General features: G+C 33.3%; 1 long non-coding RNA gene across 2 annotated transcripts; it reads right to left on the reverse strand.

Annotated features, from left to right (window-relative positions):
• Positions 1-22,637: 22,637 nt before the first annotated feature.
• LOC141689107 (uncharacterized) lies at positions 22,638-24,795 on the reverse strand. Of its 2 annotated transcripts, XR_012562250.1 has the most exons (4): positions 24,677-24,795; positions 23,511-23,605; positions 23,258-23,417; positions 22,638-23,176 (listed from the first exon to the last, which is right to left on the reverse strand). It is a non-coding gene; the product is annotated as an uncharacterized LOC141689107 (long non-coding RNA). The 2 variants fall into 2 exon arrangements; XR_012562249.1 differs by lacking the exon at positions 24,677-24,795 and having other exon boundaries at positions 23,511-23,678.
• Between the last annotated feature and the right edge of the window lie 1,926 nt (positions 24,796-26,721).

Here is a 26,721-nt window from a genome sequence, read left to right on the forward strand (position 1 = left end):
AGAAACTTATCTATGTTTCTCTCAAATGTAGAGCACATATGTAACAACCCGCACTTCCGGACTATTAATTCTAAATACACAACTTAAATAAAATAGATTCTTATTCGATAATTCAAAATGGTCAAAGCAGCGGTCAAACTCAATAATCAAAATCATAAAAATAGAGACGCAGCTCCACAAATCCGATATTAATTGTCTAAACAGAGAATCAAATTTATTTTTCAAAAACAAAGTCTTTATTCTAATTCAAATAGCACGAAATTAAGAAGCACAGATCTCCACATAGTTCTCATTCCTTATTCTTAATATGCTCCAAATTCCGAACCTTAAATATTAGAAGGGGTGAGCTACACAGCTCAGCAAGTACAAATTGACTAACTCTTAAACAGAAAAACAATGGGTGTTTTAATAAAATGATTTTTCTTAAAATAATAATAATTTTGTAAAACATTTTCTAAAATAAAACAAACCCAAAGTGTTATATTTTAAAATTCAGAATTTAAAACAGAACAGAACAAATTTTATAACAGTACAGATATTAACAGATCAGAACTGAATAAAACAGAACGAAACGATAATTCTTATAAATACCACAGTCTTGATCTACGGCCACCTCTGCCAGTAGCCGGCATCTAATTCTTATTCTTATTCTTTATACCACACTTTGCCAGTGGTCGGCATCTAAAGTTCAATAATTACGCGCCCTTAATAGATATCTAAAGTTGCACACTCGTGCGTACACATAAAAATATCTAATTAATAATATTAATTGATTACTGTATAGCGGTGATATGCAAATTTTATACTAAAAAATTAAGCCAGAAAAGATGAACTTATGATTTTCTTTTCAGTTTTCATCTAACATGACATTGTTTAGAGTTGAACAGGGCACATAAATATCAAGACAAATAAATGGTAGGCATGCTTCTTACTTGTTTAATCAAAGAATGCTATCATATTAAATTAACTCTACTAACCGCATAATACAATACATATAAGTAGTTAGTAGGCAATTGTAGGCGCATGACACGTATACAAAACAAGTAGTCAGAAGAAAATCGAATGAGTAAGTACCTGTTTGACGAGTGCGAGGCCCTGTACAAGTTTTGTCAATAATCTAAAGGGGTCACATAAAACCCTAATCTTTCTAAGTAAATTCCTAAAATAAATTATTTGACACACTCAATTACCTAAACTAAAAAAATATTGATTTTCTAATTTATTCTCACACTTCTTACCACAAATAACAAATCTTTTCCCAACTCAAATAACTTGCACAAAAATATTCCGAAATATTCTAAATTAAAATATTTATCTAAACTAATTAATATCTAATATCTAACAGATAAACTAAAAAATAAAATTACGGATTTTACAACATATCAGGCTCTTTGAAATTTTCTCTTGCAATCCCTGCTGATCAAACATTAACAAGATTATTATAAGAACAAATAGGGTTCATCTCTGAGGAAAGCCTACTTAAAATTATCAAATATATAACTGGAATAACAAGAAAATGTTTTAACAATAGGCAAAATATCAATAACAATATAGACAAGTTTAGAAAAATACATCTATATTAAATATTAAATCAAACTACTTATAATGTTTAAATTAAAATACATCTATTTGACACTAGATAATAATAATAATGTAATATTTTTATACTTTTGCATGTTGTTTTAAACGGATAAAATCAAACTAATAAATACAATTATCAAAACAGTAATCATACACACAGTAGTATTAAATAAAAATTAAAGATATTGGTAAAACAACAACAACAAATTTAAATAGAGTAATAAAATATAACTACAGTTTTATCACATAATATAGCTAATGATCACCGGGATACGTAAAGTATTATGTTAACCTTATTGTACAGGTCAAGACGAGGCTAGTTGATGGTTAATTTAGTGCATGATGCTTATGGACTTAATTAAATGTTCATCTAACAATATAGGTAAACACCTGGCATCTAAGAAATACCTTGGACGATAAATCTTGTTATCTCACTTCTAGACAAGCTCTTGATTGACAATGAAACGACACCTTGATAATTACTTGCAACCAAGCCCACAATTATTAGTTGAAGAAATGCATCTATCTATACTATCTATACTATACTATAATAACCGGAATGTGGTATATATTGATATATTTTTTGGTTAATTTGGTTATCCCTATTTATGATCACCGTCAAATTTTTATTAATGAAATGATCAGGACCGTTAGATTTAAATATTAAAATAATATACGCTACTCAAGTTTTTAAGTTCAAATCTCGCAAACAATAAATATTTATATTATTATTTACACTACTTAACCTCCGAGGTTCGAAATTCACCAACAACAAATATTTATATTATTGTTTATACGCTATTCAAGTTTCAGGTTCGAATCTCGCCAACAACAAATATTAATATTATTATTTATAAACATATTAATAAGGTTAACAGTTCAAATCTCATCAATTATATACTATTTAATAATAGCTAAAAGAAATTTATTATAATTTTAAATAATAAAAAAAAAATTAATGAAGACTCATGCATCGCACGGGTTGTAAAGCTAGGAATATAAATAGTCGAACAACCAAAATTAGGTGAACCGGAACCACTAACCTCGTTTCGGTTTCGGTTCGGAACAGATTAAAATCGGATTGATTTTTGCAGTTTTGCAGTTCAACAAAACCATGATCACCCCTATTGTACAGGTCAAGTGATCTAAAAGAAAGTACCGAAAAGCTCATTGTTTCTGTCTGTTAAAAAAATTTATGTCAGTTGAATACAGTTAGAGAACTCAAAAGTTGTTTTCAAATAATTTTGAACTAGTTATGTATCATCTGCATAATTGATAATTTGGGACCAAATTTGGGATAATCTTGCATTACTCATGAATGATTGTGTTCATCCGCACTCTTATTCACGATAAATTTTTACACTTGAAGATTGAAATCATAAAATTATCATATTCGTAATGCAAATTAGCCTCAAGTTGAGCCTACTTGATGTTGTGGTTAAACCCAATAGGTAGTATGGGATTCGTGATAGAAAACATAATTGGATTGAGTAATAATTGTATGTGTAGACAATTATTATCATAATTGAGTTGTGTAATAATTGTATGGATAGACAGTTAAAATTATAACAGGATTAAGTTATTAGTCTTGGTGGTCAAGTTTGTGATGACTATATATACATAGTCATGTTATTGTTTTGATGTATGCTTGAGTATTGTTTGACTTAAATATCACTTGAGTGAATACCGTTTGGTGAGATTGATTGTATTATTGATAATTGTTTGGATTAATAATACAAGCTCGAACGTGGGTTTTTCAGCATCATATATTATGTGTGTGTTTTGCATTATTTATTTGGTTACATATTTGTCTGTATTCCCCCTAACAAGTGGTATCAAGAGCCAAGGTTCGTGATGGAGAAGGTTGGGGGAAAATTGAATTGTTTAATGGAAGAAACAATTATACCTTGTGGCAAAGCACGGTGAAAGATCTGTTAATTCAATGAGGGTTATATGCGACTCTCGGAGGGAAGATGCCTACTGAAGTTGATGATACAAAGTGGGGAGAAATGAATTTACGTGCAGCATCAACGATCTGGTTGGCCCTTGCACTGGAAATCAAGTATGATGTTCTTGAAGAGGACAATCCCAAGAATTTGTGGGAGAACTTAACGAAGACTTATCACTCAAAGTCTTTGGCCAACAAGGTGTTTCTCAAGAAAGATTTTTTCGGGTTTAAGATGAAAGAAGACGGAGATTTAAGAGATCATCTGAATCATTTTAATGAATTAATCAACCAGCTGAATAATTTGGATGAAAAATTGAAGGATGATGACAAAGTTGTTCTATCACTAGTGACTCTACCGAAGAAGTATAATACTGTGATGACTTCTTTATTGATTGGAAAAATGAAGTTAGATTTTGATGAGACTATTGTTGTTCTTCTAGAGGCCGAAGGATTAAAGAAACAAGAATCAAGTGACACATCTGATGAAAGTGCATGTGTGGTACCTGCGCGTGACTCTGAAAAGAAGTATGTTAAGAAACATAACCCTAATATCAGGTGTTTTTATTGTGAGGAATTGGGTCATATACAATTTATGTGTCCAAAGGCAAGAGAAGACTTGAGAGAGTTGAAGAAAAATCGAGGAGGGGGTAGTGTTTCGCTTGTAGAAGCTGATGAAGATGTTCTTTTGGTTCAAGAAGAGAAGGGATTAAAAGAAGAATGGGTGTTTGACTCAGGATATTCTCATCACATATGTGCTAGGAGGGAATGGTTCTCGTCCTACAAAAAGTGTGAGGGAAATATGGTAACTTTACCAAACGGTAAAAGGGTAAAGGTTGCTGGCATTGGTGAGGTAACAATGAAACGTCACAATGGTCGTGTTTAGAAGTTAACTCAAGTAAGATACATATCAGAGTTAAATCGAAATCTAATTTCATTGGGTAAATTAGTTGATCTGGGTTATTTGTTATGATGAAGAACAATATGTCGGAAGTCACTAAAGGGGATTTAGAGAGACTCAAAGGTCGAAAAGATAAGAGAAAGCTTTTTGTGGTAGAATGAGGGGTTATTGTTCGAGGGGAGGTATTGTCGGATCAACGTCGATGGCTTGATGGTGACCGTTAATTTGGTTGTGCATGAAACTATATTAGGTTGAAGGGGATGATTGTTGGGGTTAAACCCAATAGGTAGTATGGGTTTGGTGATAGACAACATAATTGGATTGGGTATAATTGTATGTGCAGACAATTATTATCATAATTGAGTTGGGTAATAATTGTATGGGTAGAGAATTATTATTATAATGAGATTAGGTTATTAGTCTTGGTGGTCAAGTTTGTGATGGTTGTATATACATAGGCATGTTATTGTTTTGATATATGTTTGAGTATTGTTTGACTTAAGTCTTGAGTGAATACCGTTCGGTGAGATTGGTTGTATTATTGATAATTATTTGGATTAATAATACAAGTTGGGATGTGGGTTTTCTCGCGTCATATATTGTGTGTGTATTTTGCATTATTTGTTTAGTTCTATATTTGTGTATATTCCCCCTAACACTTGAATTTGATTATACACTTAAGATCAAACTGAACCGAACTATCAGTAACAGTTATTAGTAGAACCAAAATAAAAAAAATCAATTTGATATGATTATTGTTACAATCGATATTTCTTTTAATCTTTAGTTGAGTATTATTTAATTGTAACTGAGTCATTTATAAAATTATATGGATATGTGCTTGTATGATTGGATTGATGCATAATAATTATGTTAAATTATTTAATAATTTAGGAAGCAAGTAATGTATTATTTGCTCTTTTATGTGATTTATAAAGTGTATTTCTTTATTAGAAAAAAATCGTTTTAAAAATATTTTTATCAATATTTTTCAAAAGTGATCTTATAAAATTTCTAAAATTCTAAGCTATTTTATGATAGCACTCTTGTAATTTATGGATTTATATTTTTATTTATAAAATTTATTCTTGTAATTGATTTGAATATTAATCAGTAAATTACTCCATTACCCATGCATGCATTTTACTCCCAATACAAAGACAAGGGCACAATTGAAATTTCTAACCCCACTAACCACTCCTCCACTAGCCAAATTACTCAATTAACCTTGCATGCAAATCTTGTTTATTAGTGGGAGAGGGGTAAATTGGTAAAAACAAAGTCCACTCACTCTTGCATGTGTATAAAAGTAAAAAAGGAATGATTAAGCTCACTCTAACACTCAAACTCACCACTCCACTCCACTCTCTCTTCTCTCCTCCTCCTCTCGGCCGAACACCCCTCACCCCCCATTTCTTCCATTTTTCATTCACTTATCCACCTTCTTTTAGTGTAATCTCACTCCCTATGCTTAGTTTATTCACTTCCCAAAGATTTTTTGTTGAGAAGTTGATGTTTAATGGTTGCATGTTTGTGTTTTTGCTTAAACTCAAGAGAACATTTTTGATTCTTGTGAATCCAAGGGTTTCTCCATGAGATACATTACTTAAGTGTTAGTAACATGTATTTTTGTAAAGGAAACTTGATAAAACTTTTTTCATGCTAGTGGTCATTCTTGATATAGCTATTTCTAGTCTTGCATGTTAGTTTTATAATGAGATTTTGATGAAAAACCATGGTATTTTTGCTAGTTCATTCGAAAGCATGCATGTATAGTTAAACCCTTGAATTTTGAATTTGTTTGTGCATAATAGGAGTTGTTAACATGTTGTTTTATTAAAATTAGCTAAGGTAAGTTAATGTGCATGATCATGATTGTTGGTTAAGTGTTATAAGTCGAATTTATAAGAAATAATCTCCCTTGTTTAGTCGAAATTTTGATGATTGTTAACTTGCATTGTTTTTGGTAATTTATTTGCATGAAGGTGCACTAGGGTATGAATGTTCTTCACACTTGTTGAGGCATTGGTTGAGGGTATTAGTGCGGTAGGGTTGCTTGGTTAAAGGTTGAGTGCTTGGTTTTAAAGTGGGAGTTAAGGTGGAAGGGGAGTAGGACACTTTGATTTTCCAGATTTGCACACTAGTTGTAGGTAAGTTTTGAATGGGAATTTCTTAGTCCTTGGTAGGCCCGAACTACAGAGAGTTGGGAATTGATATATAATTGAGTCCAGGGAAAATAGATTTAAGAAAACCTACCGTTTAGTGAGGTGTACAAGCGGAAACACTAAATCTGCCAAAATAGGGGACAATTTAGGTTTGGTGTAGTTTGGAGGTCATAAATTGATGTTATGTGTAGTCCCTCATTAGGTCTTGATTAGTACTGATACTAGGAAGTCTAGGGAAGATTTTCAAGTCAAAATATGTTGGTTTAGGGTTAGAATCAATGGTTAAAAGTAAGTAAAAAATAGAGCAGTTTTTACGGCACCAAGCAGATTTGTGTCAACTTTGAGGATAGGCCCAGGGAGGCCTATGTTAGATCTTGATGTCATTCCAAGTGCATAAGTTAGATTTAGGTCTTAAGAGTCTAGTAGGATAGTTTTGGGAGGAAGACCGAGAGTAGAAGGGTGTCAAAGACCCTAAGTCACACAAGGTGTCACCGAGAGAATGCAAATGAGAGTGCTATGACTTAGCAATTAGTTTTGTGAACCCTATGAGCTAGGCCTAGGTAGGACTTAGTGTTTACAAGTAGACAGAGGTCAGTAGAAGGTAATGCCACATATATGGTTAATAGAAATGGGATTACCAAGCTTAGGCACTTCGGATTTTGAGACTAGTAAAGTTGCATCATGATAGTCAATTGGTGGAGATTAGGTGAGTGAGATAATTCAACACCCAATGATGCACCAAGGTTAAATAATAGATTGCATATACTTAACTGTGATTATGTGCTCCAAGGTGTAATAGTGATAATATATAGTATTGTGTGTTGATTTGAGGTCTTATGTGAAATGGACACTAAATGCTACTTGGAGTCAAATTGTGCATTAACATTAGGGTCGATTATTCTTATAAGAGTCTTTTGTAATGAGAGTTATTATTATTGTGTAGGATCAAGTGAATATAGGAAGCTTGCCATCAAGGTTGAGTAGTTCTCCCGGTTACTCCTAATCCAAGTCGAGTTCTAGATAAAGCCTTCTTTAAGGCAAGTGTCTCTCCCTTGTCAAATCTATCTTTATACAAGTACCTTAATCTCAAATTGAGTTATCACAATTGTTATACCATGCTTATGATTATCACAATTGTTCCAAGTTTATTTACGCACTAATAAAGATCATCCGCTTATCTACGTCTTGCCCCAGCTTGACATAGTACCTATAATTGATATACTTCGATTGCTTGTACCATACCAAAATACCTTCGTAAGCTCAAGTATTTCGATTTTCGTGATCATAAAACTACTATTAATTTGATACTATATCCCTATACCCCTGATACCTTGAGATATCAATAATCCAACTTCATACTTTTTCATTACCCCTTTATTATCATACCCAAACTTTGTGACTAGATATATGCCATGTACTACACTCACAATTTGAGATCCCTATCTTTGTTGTTACATTAGGGCTCTTTTTCAATACTTTCTTCCTTAGTTGTTAAACCATTGATACTCATCCTTGATGACCCTGCTAGTGAAAAGATAATTCATTTCTGACAAGAGTTCCATAACTCCAATCCTTGATTTATAATTTAAACTCTATTATTTGGAATTCTTGTTGTAGGATATATTTGAGATGTCATGTCTAATATATTTCATGTTTAGTTTTCAGATCTTAACTAATAGGGAATATCAGTTCTTACTCAAATCAAGACTTACTGGAAGTCAGGACTTAAGGATATCAGGACTTAGATTATCAAAAGATGTATATCATAACTTAAGTACTGGAGGACTAACAATTAAGGAAGGAAGCTGATTTACAGGAAAGAAGATCGAAACTAATACGGAATAAGATATGCATGGAAAGAGTTTGAGGACTAGAAGAATTATATAAGATATCTGGTTGATATATTTTAGGAGACAGAATTATATTCCATATCAACTAGAAGTTATCTTGTAACTGTGTGTCTATATAAACACAACATAGGTTTACTCTATAAGAGTTACGATCATCGAGAAGATCATATATTGTAACCTAGCATCTCTCGTGATATTTGTTCATCACTGAGAGAGGACAGTTCCATTGTAACAGAGTTTGTTATATCGAATACATATCTTTTCTGTTACTTGTGCTTTAAATCGATTTGATTGTATTCTACACTGTATTCAACCCCCTTCTACAGTGTTGTGTGACCTAACAAGTGGTATCAGAGCTAATCTGTTAACACACATACAGTAAAGATCCAAAACAATCATGTCTGAAGAAGCAGAAAATCCAACCAAGCCCGCCAAATCTGAAGAAACTCCAAAGACTCAAACCCACAGTCGATATGAGACTATCAGGGTTCTCATGCTGAGACCTTCTGAGTATCCCATATGGAAAGTAAAGATGGCTATGTTTCTGGAAGCTACAGATCCAGAATACCTTGACAGAATTAATGAAGGACCGCATAAGCCAACCAAGCTCTCTGTTATAGTTGCAGATCAGCCAGCAAAGACCATACCAAAGGAGAAAAGTGAATACACAGCTGAAGATATCTCATATATAGCCAATAATGCAAAGGTAAGGCATTTGCTGCATAGTGCCATTGATAATGTCATGTCAAATAGGGTAATTCAATGCAAGACTGCAAAGGAGATATGAGATGCTTTGGAGACAAGGTGTCAGGGAACTGATGCAATCAAGAAAAACAGGAGGACTATACTCACTCACGAGTACGAACACTTTGACTTAAAAAGTGATGAGTCATTAACTGACTTATATGACAGGTTTGTCAAACTCTTGAATGATCTGTCACTGGTGGACAAGGAATATGACATTGAAGATTCAAATCTAAAATTCCTCTTAGCTCTTCATGAAAGTTGGGATTTGAAAGCTACTATTACAAGAGATAACTATGCTCTTGATGAAACTACTCTTGATGAAATTTATGGAATGCTAAAGACTTCTGAACTTGAGATGGATCAAAGAAGCAAGAGACATGGGAGAAAGTCAAGAACAATTGCTCTTAATGTTGAGGAGGAATCCCCCAAAGTGGCTGTCTCAAAGAAAGGAAAAGGAAAGGCTCTCATCATAAAGTCTGATTCAGAATCATCAAGTTCTGATGATGATGATTCAGAAACTGAAAGTCTATCTGAAGTAGATGCTGATGAAGAGATGATGAAGCTGTGTGCTCTTATGGTGAAGGGTATCACAAAGATATCCAACAGGAAATTCAGAAGGGGAAAGAAGTTTTTCAGGAAAGAAAGAAGTTCTGATAGGAAGGGTTTCGGAAAATCTGAAGGCAAATGAGGAAAGTCTGACATAGGAGATTACTCAAATGTCAAATTCTACAACTATGGTGAGAAAGGCCACATATCTCCTGACTGTAAGAAAGTAAAGAGTGACAAAGGCAAGGCACTTGTCACAAAGAAGAAAAGCTGGACAGACACCTCAAATTCTGAAGATGAGGAGAACTATGCCTTGATGGCAAATGCTGATAGCAGTTCTAATGTTGCTGAGTTAAAGGTACCATAAAAAACTTATGCGTTTCATACTGATGATATTACTGAGTTGATATTATATCTTAAAACCATGTTCATTAGCTATAGAGATCAAACTTTAATATGTGAAAGATTAACTTCTGAAAATCTTGCTTTTAAAACGAGGAATGATTATTTAGAAAAAGAGTTAGTTATGTTCCATCAAACTCAGAAGGATAGAGATGATGCTTTCTATGTGAGAGATGAAGTGCTAAAAATGAATAAATCTCTAAAAATTGAGTTAGAAAAGGAGAGAGAGATTATCATGACTTGGACTAACTCTGGCAGAACAACTCAGAATATACTAAGTAGTGAGAACTGGAAAGAGGGCTTAGGTTATGAAGATGAGAAAAGTGAAAAAGGAACTGAACAAGCTAAGCCAATTATTGTTAAACAGACTACTAAGATAAAGGTAAATCCTGTTAAATTTGTAACTGAAATTGTAAAGTCTGATTCTGAAAAGATGAAAGATGTTGAGACAGAAGTGATAGTAGATACAACTTCTGACAAATTAGAATAGGATAAACCAACTGAAGTTAACATATGCTTAATGACATAGAAGCAACTTAAACATAAGCTGAAAGAGATTACCAGTGTAAACAAGGTAAAGGAAGCTAGGAAAAATAGGAATGGAAAGGAAGGTGTGAATAAAAGCAACAATTATATGCCTTTTCCTAATACTCCTAGAAAGAAATGCTATAATTGTGGAAATTCTAACCATCTGGCTTCTTTTTGCAGGAAGAATAAGAATATAAACTCCTTACTTTCTAAGTCAGGAGTTAAGAGTCAGTCTGTTAGGTTTAAGCCATAAAATCATTGTTTTCATTGTGGTAGTGTGTGACATTCCATTTATACTTGTAAGGAATATCATAGTTTGTACTATGATTATTATCAGATAAAACCTTCTTTGAAGAAAGTTACTTTAATTCCTTCTAGTATAAAGTATGATGCAAAGTCTGATAATGTTAATACTGATAAGAAAATTGTTAGCATAAACTCTGATGTTAAATCCGCTGCAAATGTTAACAAACTTAAAAAGGCCAAAGGATCCAAGCAAGTCTGGGTTCTTAAAACTAACCTTTAGTGGTCTTTGTGATTGCAGGGCAACAGGAAGAACATCCTAGTCCTGGACAGTGGATGTTTAGGACATATAACTGGAAATAAATCCCTGCTATCAGACTTTGTGGAGAAAGCTGGCCCAGGAGTTTCTTATGGAGATGGTAACATTGGGAAAACTCTGGGATATGGCAAGATCAATCTTGGGAATGTCATCATTGAATCAGTAGCTTTTGTCTCAGGACTTAAACATAATCTGTTGAGTATAAGTCAAATCTGTGACAGAGGTTATCATGTGGATTTCTTTGAAGAACACTGTGAAGTAATAAGTAATTCAACAGGCAAAGTGGTTCTGAAAGGATACAAGCATGGTAACATTTATGAAGCCAGACTTTCAACAAGTACTGATGGTTCTGCAATCTGTCTGTTGAGTAGAGCATCAATTGAAGAAAGATGGAATTGGCACAAGAAACTCTCTCATTTAAATTTCAATAATATAAATGAGCTTGTAAAGAAAGATCTTGTGAGAGGACTGCCAAAAACAGTATTTTCTCCTGATGGCCTTTGTGATTCATGTCAGAAGGCAAAACAAAGAAAATCTTCTTTCAAGAGCAAAACTGAGTCATCAATTCTTGAGCCTTATCACCTACTGCATGTTGATCTATTTGGTCCAGTCAATGTCATGTCTATCGTAAAGAAGAAATATGATATGGTTATAGTGGATGAGTTCACAAGGTACACATGGGTGTACTTCTTGCACAAGAAGACTGAAACTGCATCTACCCTAACTGATCATGTCAGACAGCTGGATAAATTGATCAAAGACTCTGTTAAAATCATAAGGAGTGATAATGGGACTGAGTTCAAGAATTCAATCATTGAAGAGTTCTGCAAATATCATGGAATCAAACAGGAATTTTCTGCAAATGGAACTGCACAGCAAAATGGAGTTGTAGAAAGAAAGAAAAAGACTCTCATTGAAGCTGCACGAACAATGCTTGATGAAGCAAAGCTACCAACCTATTTTTGGGCTGAAGCTGTGCAGACTGCTTGTTTTACACAAAATGTAACACTCATAAACAAGCATGGAAAAACACCATATGAAATGGTGAAGAAGAAGAAGCCAAATCTGAAATACTTTCATGTATTTGGTTGCAAGTGTTTTGTTCTTAAGACTCATACTGAGCAGCTGTCAAAATTTGATCTAAAAGTTGATGAAGGAATTTTTGTTGGATATCCACTTTCCACAAAAGCCTTCAGAGACTACAATTTAAGAACAAGAGTTTTCATGGAATCTATCCATGCCTCTTTTGATGATAAGAAGATTACTGGACTTAAAGATTTTGATGATCATGATCAGCTGAGATTTGAGAATGAAGATTTAAATTCTGATTTTGAAAATTCTGATCTTGTAAGTTCTGATGGATTAAGTTCTGATGTCATTGAAACTGTGGTAACAACTCCAAAGGAAAATGCACCTGTCCAGGGGGAGCAAGCTGAAGATCCTACCACATCCCAAGACTCTCGAGAAGCATCAGAACCTATCACTGGCTCTTCAAGTTCTGATTCATCTAGTTCTGATAAGCCAAATTCTGATAATTTTGGAATCTCTGATTCTTCAACTCCTGAAAAATCAAACTCAAATTCTGAAGTCTCAGAGAGCATAACTACAGGGGGAGCATTAGAAAATGCTGATGGAGACATCATGGATCATGGGGGAGGATCCAGTTCTAGAGATCAACTTCCATCTGCAAGGAAGTGGACTAAAGCACATACACCTGATTTAATCATTGGAGATCCTGAAGCAGGTGTCAGAACTAGAACTGCAACTTCAAATGAATGTCTCTATCATTCCTTTCTATCTCAGACTGAACCAAAGAAAGTAGAAGAAGCTCTTCAAGATGCTTATTGGGTGCAGGAAGAGTTAAATGAATTTAAAAGAAATAAAGTCTAGACCCTAGTACCAAGATCAAAGAACAAATCAGTTGTTGGTACAAAATGGGTGTTCATAAACAAAACTGACAGTGATGGCATAATTACAAGGAATAAAGCAAGACTAGTTGCTAAAGGTTACTCTCAGCAGGAGGGTATTGATTATGATGAAACATTTGCACCAGTTGTTAGATTAGAAGCCATAAGGATCTTTTTGGCTTATGCTGCTCACAAGAAGTTTAAAGTCTTTCAAATGGATGTGAAAAGTGCTTTTCTCAATGGAGAATTGGAAGAAGAGGTATATGTTGAACAACCTCCAGGCTTTGTAGATCCTAAATTTCCCAATCATGTCTACAGGCTTGACAAAGCACTTTATGGCCTTAAGCAAGCTCCAAGAGCATGGTATGAGACTTTAGCTCAATTCCTTCTAAAAAGTGGATTTCACAGAGGCACAATTGACAAAACCTTATTCTACCTCAACCATGGAAATGACTTACTTTTGGTACATATATATATTGATGATATCATATTTGGTTCTACTAATTCCAAACTGTGTGAGAAGTTTGCAAAGCTAATGCAGTCAAGATATCAAATGAGTATGATGGGAGAACTCAGCTATTTTCTTGCCCTTCAAGTCAAGCAAACTGAAGAAGACACTTTTATCTGTCAATCGAAGTATACCAGAATTTTACTGAAGAAATTTGGAATGCAAGATTGTTCAACTGCATCCACTCCCATGGCCACTGCAACCAAGTTAGATAAGGATACTGGTAAATCAATAGATATTACTAACTACAGAGGTATGATTTGTTCTTTACTCTATCTAACTGCAAGTAGACCTGATATCATGTATGCTACATGTCTTTGTGCAAGATTTCAGGCTGATCCAAGAGAACCTCACTTATTAGAAGTGAAAAGAATTTTCAAGTACCTTAAGGGTATAGCTGATCTAGGATTGTGGTATCCTAGGGAATCAAATTTTAAGCTAATTGGTTACTCAGATGCAGATTTTGCAGGATGCAAAATTGACAGGAAAAGCACTAGTGGAAGCTGCCAATTTCTTGGAGGCAGATTGGTTTCTTGGTTTAGCAAGAAACAAAAGTCAATTTCCACATCAACTGCAGAAGCAGAATATATTGCTGCAGGAAGTTGTTGTGCACAAATTCTTTGGATGAAGAATCAGTTACTGGATTATGGGTTAGAATTTTCTAAAATCCCTATTTACTGTGATAATCAAAGTGCTATTGCTATGACAGGTAATCCAGTTCAACACTCAATGTCAAAGCACATCAGCATTAGGTACCATTTCATAAGGGAACATGTGGATGAAGGTACAGTGGAATTGAATTTTATTCCAACAGATCAACAGCTAGCAGATATCTTCACAAAACCACTATGTGAAGCTACTTTTATAAGATTGGTAAATGAACTTGGAATGGTTTCAGGTTCTTTCTCTAAATCTGCTTAGTTTTTATTCTCATGCGTCATACTTTATGATCAGTATTTACAAATTGTATTATCTATATGTAATCTGTGCTTAATTTGAAAATTCATTAAATGCTGATTGTTATCTGATGTGGATTTATATACTCTGATAAGTGTTTTAAATGTTCTGTGACTATTCAATCCAATGAGGATAACTGTGCTAGATGTTGACCTAGTAGTCTTTAACATACTAAAAATCCCATGTTTGAATTAGTTGTTTATGTGGAAACTCATTAACACAAGCGATTTCTGATATTGAGCCTAGTCAAGTTTACTTTGTGTATCTTATTACTAAGTCACAAACTAGATTTTTGTTTCTTATCTGTCAGATTCTGATGTTAGTAAATCTTAAGAATGAACTAAGTGCTGATAAGCCTCACTTATTAAAAGAAAAGAATAAAATTCAGGTACTCCTTTGAGATCTAGAGTAAAAATTATGGAAGGGAAGACCCAAGTGCATTGCTGGTATTAAGTAATATGCATTAGAAAAGCAAAAAAAATTCTTGGTGACTTTTCACACTCTATGATTACTGGAGAAATACTCTGATGACAGCATAAATTCTGATAAGCAGTCGTGACTCACTTACACTGAGAAGCCACTGTAAAAAGGAATTTCAAAAGATGCATAAAATGAGCACAAACAGTTGAGGTGGACTCTTGCATAAATTTGTTCTATAGTAGACATCATGACTGATGACAGATTTTAAGCATTTTTCTTAGTTATGCCTTATTTTAAGATGTACTGAAGTTGATCAGACTTTAATCCTTATCTGATATTTTGCTGAATGCACACAATTTCACTCCATATGAATGATGAAAATTACTATGGTGATTAAGTTTTTTTTGACAAACAGTTAAGTGTCATTTGCATAAATTCTGAGGACAAGTTCTGATGGAAGTTCTGATGATTAAACTCTGAAATAAACAAGTCAGTATTTGTATGAAGAATCACAGAAAAAGATATTCATTATTTGAGTACATAAGCCATGTTCTGATGACTGTTAAAATCTGATATGAGTAAAGTTCTGATATTAAATCCTGATGGAATTTTTGATGCTTACGTGGCATTTTTCTTTACTTGACTTATTTGTGGCACAATCTGAAACAATCATATTTAAATCAAAATAAATTTGGGTGAAATAAAAACAGTCATAATCATTATGGGTTAGTGGTTAACGTGTTGGTTTTGAATAACTGCATGTGCACGATAATTATTGCCCATTTTACGTGCCCATTAACTCCTGTATTAACTTTTTACTGACTGTTCATGCGTTGCCAGGTGTAAAGTGTATCCCATGCTTTAAAAATATAACTGTTGAGTGGAGAAAGTATATATATAGGAGTGAAAAGATTTTCTAATCTTTTATTTACTTTTCTATTTTTCATCTCTCTTATTCTCTCTTTCTCTAATATTCTCTGAAGCGGTCTTCTTTCAGGACTTTTATCAAACACTTTGCAAACACTCTCTGTCTCACTTAATTTCTTATAGAGATGGCACCAAAAGACGTGATTTTCAATGGAGCTAAGTTTGTTCCTAACAACTACTCCGCCATTCTTAGCAAGGCTGAAGCTCCATCGGAACTTCACTTCATTCAGGATTTTCTCACTAATTCTGATATTGGGTACGCTCTAACCCAACCTGATGCAGTCTCTGGAACTCAAGTGCTGGAGTTCTGGAGAAGTGGAGTATATGATGATGGTGGTGCTCAAGGGTCCCCAAGTATAATCTTTTCATCAGGGGAGGACGAGCATGTCGTAACTTTGGCTACAGTACGCCAAGCACTGCAGCTGCCTGAGAACTGTGCCTATTCCACTGTTGAGGAACCAGTTCTTCAAAATATGATGGCCAATCTGGGGTATGAAAGGACATTGGCCAAGCTGGGTCAATTGAAGAGACCTTACATAAGGAGGGAATTGAGTTTCTTCTTTGACTGCATCACCAAGGCTTTTGCCAACAAATGTTCTAATTCGATGCAATCCCTATACTCATTCAACAAATCGGGTATGCTCTCATTAATCAAACTGATTTTGATTATGCTAGTGCTATTTTAGGTTTCATTGGGGATAGGATGACAGGAGATAGGAATACTGTCTATTTTGCTAGATTCTGTCAACTTATTTATAGTTTTTGTTGTGGTGATAAGCCCTAATCAACTAGTGAATTAATTCCATCATTCAGACTAGCCAAAAGAGCTTTTAATGACTTATTATCTACTGATAATAAGAAGGTTGTGTTAAGACCCCTCCGAGTTTCTTTATCTGTCAAACAGGCCTTAATAACCTATGATCCAGTTAAATACACTGCATTATATCCTGATGTCCAACCATCAGAACCTCAACCATCAGCACCTACCACCTCTACACAAACACCTCAGACTTCTCAACCATCAGCATAAACAACTAGACCTTTATCTTCCAAACCTTCTAAGAGAACAAAGTCTGTTCCTCAACCTCCACAAAAGAGAAGGAAGATGATTCTCAGAGATGAGTCTGAGAGTGAAGAGGAAACAATTGAAGCACGAGTTCATGCATCTGAACCTGTGATAGTTGAAGCTGAGAATGTTACTTCTCAGAAAGAAACAGCAGCTCAAAGTTCTGATACTTTGAAAAGGAAATCTGTAAATTCTGATGCTGCTGAAGCAACTCCTTCATTGACAAGGAGATTGAAGAAAATGAAGGCAAGGAGGTATTTGGCTAAGGCTATATCAGAAGATACTGAAGAAGTTGAGGAAGGGGATCAGGAATCTCTGATCTCACAAGAACCAATTATTATTGTAGCCCTTCCAGCTCAAGCCGAAGACACTGCTAATGACACAGTTCTAAGAAGGTGTTGAGTGGACCAAGAAGTGGAATGAATCAGATTTTATTCCATGTTCTAAAATTCTGACAGAGCATATTGCAAAAGCTGATGAGTTGCTCACAAATGCTGATTTCAGGACACAACTCAAGATCACAGCTCTGTCTACAAAACATCTTCATGGTCTACATACTGCTACTCATGAAAAGGTTGATACACTCGGAGAAAAAGCTGATAAGCTAGATCTATAGATCAAGCTTGACAAGAACAAATATATCAAACCTATTTCTGAAAAAGTTGCAGCCATTGAGAAAATTTAAGAGAAGTAACATGCCCAAATTGCTGAGGTTCTGGTTAATCAAGCTTCTCAGAAAGCTCAATTGGATGAAAACCAATCTTCAGTTGAACTTCTTCTTTCTCTCTTACTTCCTGATGATGCCAAAAAGGGGGAGAAGGTAGTTAAGTCCAAATGCTCACCTACTCAAGAACTGAAGAAAAAGGATGATAAAGGTGATGACCAGGGAAACTCTGAACAGAATAGAGGTCAAAGAAAAGTTCAAGGAAAATTTTCTATTCATAACAAGTCAAGTTCTGATGTTGTGAATGCTCAAAGACTGAAGTCAAGTGGTGATAAGCAAAGTTTGATGTCAAGTTCTGATATTCTGATTCAGTCAGGATTTGAAGACTCTCAAAAGTTCTTGCAAACTCTGAAGTTAAAGGGGAAGCAGACTATTTTTTATTACAAAGATCCTAAAATCCAGACACTTGATGAGGAGATAGCAAGAAGATTATTTCTGAAACACAATCCAGGAATGGATTTAGAAACTCTCAAGGAGGAAGAAGCTAGATTTGCTGCTGAGAAGACAAATCCTAAGTCTAAAGCTTCTGATGCAAAGAAACCTCCAAGGCCAAAGGAAAAGGGCATTGTGATCAAGGAAAAGTCAAATTCTGAAACTTCCAAAGTTCAAAACTAGATCACAGACTGAGATTAATCCCAAAGACAAAGGGAAAGGAAAAATTGATGAACCAACCAAGTCACTGCACTTGAAAACTTCTCAAGATCTGATGAAACCAGTGTGTAAAATGGTTCAAGTATCTGATGATAATCTTGTTGAAGATGAAACTGTTCAAATTCTGAAAAGAAGAAAGATAAGTGAAGATTCTAAAACAACCTCTGACACTGCTCAAGTTGTTGTTCAGAATAAAGGACAGGAAGGTACAGAAGAAACATCAAATTCTGATCAAGCTATCAAGACATCAACTGCTGACAATGCTCAAGTTGATTTGAATGAATTGATAATTGCTGATAAGAAGAAGCTGTTATAGAAGAAAGCTACTGCAGTTGAACCAAAATCCAATCTCATGATTAATCAACTTGCTACATTTGGGTTGAAAGCCAAGCAACCTAGAGATAGAGCTGGATTAGGTTCTGACAAAGAGAAGATTCAAACAGGAGTAGAGGTTATTCTAGGAGATCCTTTCATATTGATAGACAAACCATATGAACAAATCAAACAAAGGAACCTTGACAAGGTGTTGTCTGCTCAAGTTGTGATAGATGCTCATGATAAGGAGAATCTGAAAGAGAAATTAATCTTATTTCTCAATGATGGAAGGACTTATAGATTAGCTGATTCTGATGTATTAAAGAAGTCTATCAGAGAACTTCAACATATTCATTATCTTCTGGAAGTAAAATTTGATGTTACAAGAAGATGGTCAGAATATCTTTTGAAGGTTATAAGAGATCTATTCAGAATTTCTGGTACAAAGACTTCTCATTACAGTCCAATGATTACTGAAGGTGATGGAAGAGAAATTCCTATGCTGAAGAATTATGCAAAGGTGGAAGTTATTATGAAAGGAAGATGCTTATGTTATATTGAAAACTCTTCACATCCTAAGGTTATCAGACTTGGTGATGGACTTGAAAGAACATCCATTCAAGCTCTCAGAACAACCATTTATCAAATTGGTGATAATAATGAAGAAGAACTGATGCAGGTCAAAGCACAGTTAGCTGAAGTTCTGAAGAAAGCTGAAGATAATATGCTAAATGATTTTGTTAAGAATCATTATGGATTCAGGTTGATTCAGTGATGTTGGTAAAGCTGGATGTTTTGTAAGTTGTTATTAATAGTCTTATTAAACTCTTATTGCATTTGAACTTAAATATTTTTGACATCATCAAATCTATTAACTTGTATATTCTTGCATAAATACAAGTTGGGGGAGATTGTTGGATATATTTGAGATGTCATGTCTAATATGTTTCATGTTTAGTTTTCAGATCTTAACTAACAGGGAATATCAGTTCTTACTGAAATCAGGACTTACTGGAAGTCAGGACTTAAGGATATCAGGACTTAGATTATCAGAAGATAATATCAGAAGATGGATATCAGAACTTAAGTACTGGAGGACTAACAGTTAAGGAAGGAAGCTGATTTACAGGAAAGAAGATCGAAACTAATACGGAATAAGATATGCGTGGAAAGAGTTCAAGGACTAGAAGAATTATATAAGATATCTGGTTGATATATTTTAGGAGACATAATTATATTCCATATCAACTAGAAGTTATCTTGTAACTGTTTGTCTATATAAACACATATATAGGTTTACTCTATAAGAGTTACGATCATCGAGAAGATCATATATTGTAACCTACCAGCTCTCGTGATATTTGTTCATAACTGAGAGAGGACAGTTCCATTGTAACAGAATTTGTTATATCGAATACATCTATTTTCTGTTACTTGTGCTTTAAATCGATTTGATTGTATTCTACACTGTATTCAACCCCCTTCTACAGTGTTGTGTGACCTAATACTTGTAATTTCTCTATGGCATCAGTTTTATAAAAGATAATTGCTTTGCAAACAAAAAAACGTTTTCTTGAGATTGGTGGATTGGACTAAAACGCAAGTCCCTTTAACACTAATTATACTAGGCTTAAAAGTTGCCTAGGGATCCCAATTAAAATTTGTTAGAACCCAGCGAGGTTCGGGATTACTTCGCGACTGATCACCGGCTGTATTCCGTAGCATCATAAAATGATTTTAAGCAATGATTTGGTTAAAAATGATTTTGACTTGAATAATGATGCCATCCACCCCAATTTTGAATTATGAATTGTTATTCTGTTAATTTCTGTCTTATGCTATATCTTGTTGAGTGTTTGGCTCACTTCTTACTATTTATCCATGTTATTTCAGCTAGCAAGTATGGTTAGATTCAAGCAGACTGCTCGTAAGTCTACCGGTGGATATGCTGAGGCTTATGTCAGAGCTTAGGTAGTATAATTGATGTCTGTGTGAGGACCGGTAGTTTTGTAAAAGTTGTAATAGTTGTAGTGTTGGACTGTTCAAACACTGAAACTTTTGCGATCTTGGATTTGTTGTAAACAGCCGTTTGTAATGATTTTATATTTATCAGTTGTTATCTACTAGTTTTATTTTCGGGTTGTGACAGGTCTTGGTATCAGAGCAAAGGTTTAGAGTCCCTGAATAGTCCACATAGGTTATATGATATATATATATATATATAGAAAATACGAGATTGTAAGTAGATATTATTCGAGTAAGTCGCTAATATTTTCCTTCGTATATATTGTGTCTCAGCAAATGATGCATTCGTCCTCGTTGTTGATGTGGCAGTGGGGTTAATGATGATGTATGGGGCTAAATGTAAATTAGTGAAGTAATTGGGTGAACTAGGGGGCTAAATGTAAATTAGTGAAGTTATTGTGTGAACTATGGGGTATAATGTAAAATTTTAAAATAATTGAAGTATAATGTAAATTTTAAAAATTATTTTCTAATTTTCTTTTTTAAGGATTATTTCTATTTAAACAATTGTCTATTTCCACTAGAAATATTTTTATAATGAAAATTAGAAATTACAATAAAAATATTTTTAAATCACGTCGAAATATAGCACATATGGTATGTAAATCGATCGTTGAGAGATGAAGAAAAATACAGTGAAGTCGGAATTTTAAAAAAATTACTGTTTAACGGTAAAAATTAAATTAAGAACGGAGGGGAAAAACTGAGATTCTACGTGGGAGGGTGTAGTTTAATTCTGTGTGTTGACTGTAAAGGGGCCATTCGATTAGATTGATCCAAGAATATAAATTAGTTTTTAGTTTTCATTTTAAACCTTATTTTTATTTATTTTTATTTGAACAAATGCCTATATATATACATAACATTTGTGCACTTATACATGTAGTATATCTGTAGTTCATACGTGTGAAGAATTATGATAAATATGGGTGAGCGCGGTGCGGGCGGTGCGGTTTTTTCCTCAAACCGCAAAGCAAACCGCACATGCGGTTTGATCAAACTTACAAACCGCACCCGCACCGCGTACCCTCAAAAACCGCATAAACCACACCACGAAAATGCGGTGCGGTGCGGTGTGGTGCGGTTCACTGCGGTTTATATTTTACAAGTTCGAAAAATTTAAATATATACAAAAATTAATTAAATTTCCGAATAATATAACAAAGTCACCAATATTCTTCAATAATACAAATTAGAAATTACACACCGGAAAATTTAATTCTTTTAGGAATTCAATTACAAAACAAAAGTAGCTTAAAAATGCAAAGCAAAAGACATAAACAGCAGCTCCAAAATCTGATCATCTATTAAGTGACTTTGTCTACAGTACACTGATAAGTATTGATATTGTTTTATTTCTGTCGCTGCTTATTCTTTTATGCCTCTATTCTACTTTTGCTTTCACTTTGTACCATCAAGTGTATATTCAGAATTGATATTTTATACTAATTTTAAACCGAAAAGTAATGATCATCATCTAATAAACATTGTATAATCTCCAACACAAATTATGGTCTCAAAGAGCATCTAATTAGTAAACTATATTTTAATTACCTAAATACCTTAATAAATATTGGGCTGTAAATATTTAGTGGGCTGACCCGATAGAAATATAAGTATATTATATATATATATAATATATTAAATATTGCGGTGCGGTGTGGTTTGAAACGCATTTCAGAAATTTAAAACCACAACCCGTACCGCACCGCGCGGTTTATTAAATATTCAAACCTCAACCACACCACGAAAATTAAAAACCGCATTTTGTGGTGCAGATTGGTGTGGTACAGACGGTTTTTGCGGTTTGTGCACTTTTCTGCTCACCCCTAATGATAAATTTAGACATACAAACAGTCGGACACTAAAGGTAAAAAAAGCGAATCTTAAGATACAAAATGCAAAACATATAAAATGATTGTAGTACTAGATGAAGATAGAAAAACTAGTCATCGCGATGGCAGATACAATACATAGAAATTTTCCAACTCAAAAAATACTTTTGTTGCAAATGTTGTAATACATTGTTGTTCTCATCTTCATCGCGTTACTCCACATGTGCAAACTGCAAAGAAGCATGAGCAAGAACCCGATTGCAACAAGGTTAACTTGCTATATCATAATCAACCCAAAGTTCTTCATCAAAATCATCAATCTCAACACAGCATTTCAAGTGTCTGATTTGTGCTATTGTTGAAGCTCTAGGATATTGCAAAATCTCCTCTGTGATTGTTAATGCTGCATCTTTTTTTATGCGTTTATCACGGTGGATGAACATAGTTTTGAGCAAGGGAGAGTGAGCAAGTACAAACTTAACTAGCTCCATCTCAGCCTTGAGACCTTTAAAATAACTAAACGTCATATTTTCAAGATGATTGATAGTCGTACAATCTTCAGAATCTTCTATCCGATAATTTTTGAGATCTGTTTCTCCATAAGAGTCCTCAGCCTAATGATATAGAAAATATTATTGAAATTGTCAAAGAGTAGTTATAGTGATACATAATGAGCTAAGGTGCATATGACTCACCGATATATATAGTTTGCACAAGTTGGGAGCACTCCGAATTATACAAAGCAAACAAGAAACTTCAGACAAATGAGTGAAAGTTTACACCAGAGATGTTTAGAGTCTTTAGGTAAGGCAGTGGTTTCAAAAGTTTATTTGGGCAACCTCCTTCAGCCAAGTACTTTAAACACGGGATGAAAACATAACAATTAATTAGACGTTAATGAATAATGTAAAGTTATACCAGACAATCTAAAGACAATCAAAATATTACCTCCATATATTTCCTTGCTATAGAGAACTTCTGGACTTTATGTAAACTGCCGAGATACTTGACCACATTCGATGTTTTGGCCTCCCTTAGTGTGCCTAGTTGTGACAACATGAATGAACATTCTGTAATGTTTTCTAACCCAGTGGACGGAATTTCATAATTAGTTATGCGATATACTTGAAGTAGGCATTTGAGCTTAGGAGCACAGAAGTTGGTATATGGAAGAGTCCTTCACAGAATATCGAGGTCAAGTTTTCAAGCACGGGGCAATCGAAGATATCTTTTTCGAACGTAGTAGTATTACAATAACTAGCATCAATTAGCTCAAGCTTTGTCAGATAAGTAAATCTTCCAAATTTAGGTTTATAGGGAAACCAAACACTTAAAAGCCTCAAATGAGTAAGATCTAAAGATGAGAAATCATGTGCAAAACCTTCTCGAAGCTCAGACTTCTCTAAAAAAAATTGCTTAACACCTTTGATTGGCAATAACAGAATCCACTGATCAATAAAATCATGAACTATTTGAGCTTTGCCGTGAAATGCAGGTATGATGAGTGAAAATTTGAGGATCGGACCCTTGTGGAGTAAGATAGTTTTATTTATCGCGCTAACAAATTTATAGGCCAACAGTTCATCACCTACCAAAATGTTGTTCATCATCATTCTATTAACGGAATCATAATCAAAGATAAGGTGTGGCATCATAGTCCAACAATGTCTCCACTTCTTGGACAAGACACTGGTTCTCACAGCTTCCTCTAACGGGAGAAAACAAAGAATAGATTCATGAATGTTCCGAGGCAGCTCGCTAATTCTATCTTCCTTAATACGACCGACTTTCCTCATACTAGATTCCGACATTCTCTTCTGCAATAACAAAAATGATAACCTATTTTCAATTAATTAAAACCACCAAAATACCACACAGCTGCTAAACAACAACCTCTTTGTTAGGGGTTTCACTTTTTAATAGTATAGATCGGCAGTTAAAAATTACTACAATAAACACCACTCGCAAATGAGCATTGAATTTTTCAGCAGTTTAGTATATTATTAAACGATGCTAAATCAGCATCTGAATTAGATTAAAAAAAATAATAAGCTAAATAGATAGATATATACACACAACACAGGTATATAAACAAGCAGAGGTTAAAAACGTACAATGGTTCGTAGAAGGAAGGAACAAGCCCTCAACTGCTTCGCCGCCGATTAATGGTGTAGATGATTACAACTGGAAAATGAAGAGTTAGATTTTAGGGGCTTGTTTTGCTACTTTTATTATAAATAAAAGAGTCTGGCTATTTGCAAAACATGTTACGCAATTTGAACTCAAATATTGAGCGAGTACTTCTTTTTTCTAAAAAAATAATGTGGTTAGTATTATTTTTTATTTCAAAGAAAAGGTAAATATTATTTTTAGATTTTTTTTTTTTAATTTTAGAGTAAGTGAGAAGTGAAAACACATAACTCTTCTCTTAACTACACAATAATTAACTTTTAAAAAAATTAATACAAGGATAATTTAACCTTTTTACCCTATTTTTTTCTAAAAGTAAAAGGTGCTATGAAAATAACACGTTCCCAAATTTATCTGCACAAGTTTTAAAAATTATTTCTCTCCGATCTCCAAATATGGAACATTAAAATTACTTAGAGCATGGTGCTGTAAAGCTAATGTTATAATTTAGTAAAAAAGAAATAGTTTTTGGTGTTAAAATAGCACTATGGCTCAAATATTTTATTTTACATTATGTTTCAAATTTCATCAATTTCCTGGTACCCCACTATTTTAAATATAAAATTTTAACTCTTATATAACTCATATACACGTAATTAATTATATTTTTTATACTTGAATTGACTAAAAAGTCGTTAATAATATAATATAGGTGGAAACAAAATTCAATTATTATTGGTAGACCCACCTTTTGAATTAATTTTTTTGTGAGAGTCTTGGGTGACTTAAAATTCTTTATCTCAATTTCTTCTCTCTCATTTTCATCAAAAAATTAATTCAAAAGGTGTAAAGTAAGTATTCAAAAAATTAAAATATTATTTTTAGAGCCTTTTTTTTTAATTTTAGAGTAAGTGAGAAGTGAAGTCAAATAATTCTTCTCTTAACTACACAATAAATAACATTTTAAAAAAATAATGCAAGGATAATTTAACCTTTTTACCCTATTTTTTATAAAACTAAAAGGTACCATGAAAATAACACTTTCCCAAATTTATCTGCACAAATTTTAAAAATTATTTCTCTCCAATCTTTGATATGGAACATTAAAATTACTTAGAGCATGTTTAATGGTGGTGTAAAAATAAGCGTAGTTAATGTTTAATTTAGTACAAAAAGAAGTAGTTTTTGGTGTTAAAATTGCATTATGGCTCCAATATTTTATTTTATATTTTGTTCCAAATTTCATCAATTTCCCGGTACCCCACTATTTTAAATATAAAATTAATTTTTTCTAGCTAATTTTTCACTTTTTTAATTTGGAAATTTGTATAATATTTCCCAAATTAATAGGTTATTTTATAAGTATATCCTATCTGTTTTAACAATTATAAAAATGTCCCATTGTTAAATTTTAACTCTTATATAACTCATATGCATGTAATTAATTATATTTTTTTGTACTTGAATTAACTAAAAGGTCGTTAATAATATAATATAGGTGGCAACAAAATTCAATTATTATTGGTAGATCCGCACTTTTGAATTAATTTTCTTGTAAGAGTCTTGTGACTTAAAATTATTTATATCAATCTCTTCCCTCTCATTTTCATCAAAAAATAATATGTTAGGTTTTTATTAGCATATAGCAAGATCTGATGATAACATATGTTGTTAGTAAGTTAGTTTTTGTTAATTTCAAACTAGGGATATAATGTTGTCCTGTAACTCTGGACATAATCTTGTAACTTTAAACATAACCTTATTATTAATCTTACTACTCCTTAACCAAAAAAAATAATATAAAAATATTGTTATTTAGGTAACCAATTATTTAAAATAGTGAAATAGTAACATATTAAATATGATATTTAAGTAAAGACTAAACATGTCATTTAAAAATGTGAAATAGTAAAATTAACTATGATTAACTTAAAATAATAAAATTTTTTAAAAATGGGAGATATTTAAAAATAATACTATAAATGGGATATATTTATAAATATGTTTTTAAAATGGGACATATTCATAA

Source organism: Apium graveolens, chromosome 10 (genome assembly GCF_009905375.1).
Source record: "Apium graveolens cultivar Ventura chromosome 10, ASM990537v1, whole genome shotgun sequence".
Taxonomy (NCBI): Eukaryota; Viridiplantae; Streptophyta; class Magnoliopsida; order Apiales; family Apiaceae; genus Apium; species Apium graveolens.